The following is a 3982-nucleotide window of genomic DNA, read 5'->3' as shown; positions in this document are numbered from 1 at the left end:
ATATATATATTATATATAATTATATAATTATAAATAATTATATAAATATAAAATAATTATCTAATAAATAAAATAATGTTATTTATCTACTCTTGGTATGTATGTATGTATGTATGTATGTATGTATGTATGTATGTATGTATGTATGTATGTATGTATGTATGTATGTATGTATGTATGTATGTATGTAGACAGACTTGTCAGATATAGATAGATAGAAATAGATAGAATACAAGATATTAAATGAAAAGATATTATTGGTATTTTCTTGGTTTTTCGTGATGGTTGACTCTATTTGGTGCATTATTACTGCTAGGTACTCAGTTACAGTATATATAATAGCATGTATATGTTACTGTATACAGCCCAGTGAGCTCTCCTTACATAGGGCACGGGTGCCGGAGGGCACATCTACATCCAGTACAGAGATTAAGTAAGTACAAGTAGAGTAGAGTAAAGTACAAACCCTAATTAACACGAGCGTGTTCAAAAGATCTTTGTACAAACGTCTTCGAAATCGCACACGACATATCCGTACAATAAATGCCAGAGTTTTTTTTTCATATAGTACGTAGTTTTATTATATTAATATAAACGTTCTTTAGTTTACAAAATTCTGTCGCGACTGAACATCATCTGTACAGGGCAGATATAGACAGAGCGTGCAGACGATATACATGCATCTTCTTACAACGCGAAATAGGAACTATGCGTGCATTTACACGAGAAAGAAAAATAATGTTTTTTTTGTACAAAATGTTGCTAGAATTCGGCGGGGCGTCACGGATAAATACGCTTACACTGTACAATAGATACACGCGCGTCATTAGCGACGATAGATTACCGCGCATGCGCAGCCTGCTCCTGTATAGCGTCATAAACATCCCTCCTATGTTAAACCTTCCCCCCATAGGTCATGATCGTGTCTATAGCAGGACACATGGCGTATCGGGATTTGACCTGTATTGGTCATGCGTAACATACCAGGGGGATGTCTGTTATGAGGGGGGATGTCTGTTATGAGGGGGGATGTATGTACATCACGTTACACTAGTCGCGTGGCTCGTAATATACATGGACGTTCAAATCACAATAATTTGCATTTCAATCAGTCATTAAAGTAACAACATTGTCGATAGCATAGTCTCGCGGCATACACACGTACGGGGCAGGAGGGATAGAAAGGTGGGATGAGCAACACACTACTAGGTTCAGGGTTTCTTTCCGTCTTCGTTAGAGTCCCAGAGACTTTGAAGACTAATATTTATGACGTTACGAGGTTATGTGTAGATGGAGGCAGACGATATTCTCTGTTTTGCCACAATCTACTGCCTCTATACCTACACACGGGACTCTCCCGAAATATTTTTGTGCCATTCGAATGAGGATTTACTTGATTTACTATAAAATTCCTCGATTTCTAAATCCGAAATGGAACGGTGTACCACGCTCATTCTGAACGCCCCTTACCCTTTACTCTCCCACCCCTCCTCCAGGGAAAAGTGAGTTAACTACGGCCCCGCGGGAACACGGGGTCTGCCTATTTATTGCACGGTAATGGCATGTTCTGCGCATGTGCGTGCTGGACAAGTTAGACGTACATACATGGCTCACTCCGATCGAACGTGAAATCGATGATTGATTATTTAATAATTATTGTCTTCAAATTAAACCGACGCGACCACACTGATTTATATGATTATATGCTAAACAGACTTGTGTCTCCTTAATTACAATAGATGAATTAGATATTTAAAAATGGCTACACGAGATGGCAGCACCATCGATGTCCGCGCGATTCGAGGCTAGTAGAACACCACTCCCCATCGTCAACGTCACTATTTACAACACGTGGCTCCCTCTAGAACCGGGCGACATCGCGATCGAATAATCTCAAACAAAACATGCGACGGAAAACTTGAATCAATGGCACAATAACCTACGATTGCCATGGCAACAAAAACATCAGCTGTAATATTACAATGTTAGCGCTGAGTTTTGCCATGTTGCATTGCCATAGCAGGCCACAAACGGTTGACACTAGATCATAATAACGTGGCACAAATACAAGATGACAAGATATATATACACATATACATACATATACATATATATATATATATATATATATATATATATACATATACTATGCCCCAAAATACCCACACGACCATTACAGTGAGTAACAATATATTGAACAGTGGCGCCAGCTACTGGCGATGATCATTCCTAATCTATTCACAATGATATTAATACAGGCAGTAAAAACATGGGGTGTTACGTACGCAGCATGGAAACCACGTGACTGACAATGTTGTTCTACAGGTTCCGTGTCACGATCCCGTGTTCCATGTCACGAGCGATGCGAGACGTAAGTGTTCCGTGGTAATGATGAATTCTGGGGTAACGTGTCGCGTGACCGCGGTTCCATGCCCATGTGGAATGCTGATGGAGAGAATTGCGTGATGTAAAAGTTTCGCTCGCGACATGTGATGTAAAAGTTCCGTGTCGGCAAAGCTGAGTAACATGCGATATGTTAACGTTCCATGTTGTTAAAGCCGTGTAACATGCAATGTAAAAGTTCAGTGTTACTAATGTTAATAACATGCGATGTAAACATTCCATGTTGCCAATGACAACGTGCAGTACGTGTTAACGTTCCATTAAAGCCGTGTAACGTGCAATGCAGAGGTTCCATGCTGTTAAAGTAAAGCATCAAGCACTCAACGCTGGCAGCATATCATTAGATGGGTTCCCGTCAGCCGTGGGTCGGCTGCTATTCATTAACGCAGCTGCGTGGCGGCAGACTAACTGTATAGTCTGCGATGGATGCGGAGGTCACGTGTGGGTCACGTGTGGGCCACGTGCAGATAGAGGAAGCTGGCAGCGTGGCAGGATAGTGTAGCAACTGTAAATACGAGATATTGTATCATACACATACATACGCATACATACTTATACACATACTTGGCAACTGCGGTGTCCGAACGACGAGCTAGATGGGTGCCGGACTACATTGCAGCCACCTCGTCATGGCACCGTGCACGAGACAGGCGTCAGTCTAGCGCTCCGCGTGGCAGGGCCGGCGATGGCGCGGCGGGGGGGGGGGGTTAGACGAGCGCCGACAGCTCACACGGACGTCTCGTTCTTAGTGAGAGGTTTGATCAGGCGCCGGTCTCGCTTCTGCATGCTGTCGAAGTCGTTGTAGTAGGCGTGGTCGGCAGCCGACGCCTCCGAACTGGTGCTGCCACCTGTCGCCCGCAATCGCTCGGCTTCCTCTTGATCTGGGAGAACGGAAAATACGGACGCCATCTTGAATATGGGTGATCATCACTATTCCATTCTATTCCATTCAATTCTATTCTATTTTGCTCTACTCCAAACTAATCCATTCCATTCTATTCCATTCCATCCATTTCCACTCCATTCCACTCCATTCCATATTATTTCATTCCATTATATTCCATTCCATTCCTTGCCACTCAATTCCATTCCATGTAATCCCATTCTACTCTATTCCATTCCATTTCATGACATTCCATTCCTTTCCACTTAATTCCACTCCATTGCACTGCATTACATCTCATTCTACTCCATTAGTTCCATCCCAGTCCATGGCATTTCATTTCATTGATTCCATCACTTTCCACTTGATTCCATTCCATTTCATGACAATCCACCCAATCCAATCCCATTTTACTCAATTCCATCCCATTCCATGGCATTCCATCCCATTCCTCTCGATTCCCTTCTATTCCATGTAACACTCACTGGTAGCGGAGTCCATGTATTCTGGGTTTTCTACAGCAACCGGTACGGGTTTGAACTGTGGCCGCTCTTTCGCGTTCTTCACAGCCGGAGTCACATCTGCATAATCTGTAAATAAATAGAACAACACCATGTAAAACAACGCGTGACATTCAATGGAATGTATATGAATATATATATATATATAGAGAGTATATATATATATAATATATAT

General features: G+C 42.1%; 1 long non-coding RNA gene across 1 annotated transcript in view; it reads right to left on the bottom strand.

Moving 5' to 3' along the window:
* Window positions 1–2991: 2991 nt before the first annotated feature.
* Window positions 2992–3982, bottom strand: part of LOC106817100 — a 3674-nt gene continuing 2683 nt past the window's right edge. Inside the window, exons 2-3 of the long non-coding RNA XR_001394994.1 lie at window positions 3772–3876; window positions 2992–3284 (exon numbers count right to left, since the gene is read on the bottom strand). This is a non-coding gene — a long non-coding RNA (uncharacterized LOC106817100). The remainder of the gene's footprint in view (window positions 3285–3771; window positions 3877–3982) is intronic.

Source organism: Priapulus caudatus, unplaced genomic scaffold (genome assembly GCF_000485595.1).
Source record: "Priapulus caudatus unplaced genomic scaffold, Priapulus_caudatus-5.0.1 Scaffold1595, whole genome shotgun sequence".
In the NCBI taxonomy this organism is placed as follows: Eukaryota; Metazoa; Priapulida; class Priapulimorpha; order Priapulimorphida; family Priapulidae; genus Priapulus; species Priapulus caudatus.
Note: the sequence above shows the minus strand (reverse complement) of the source record. Positions and strands in the feature narration are given on the sequence as shown.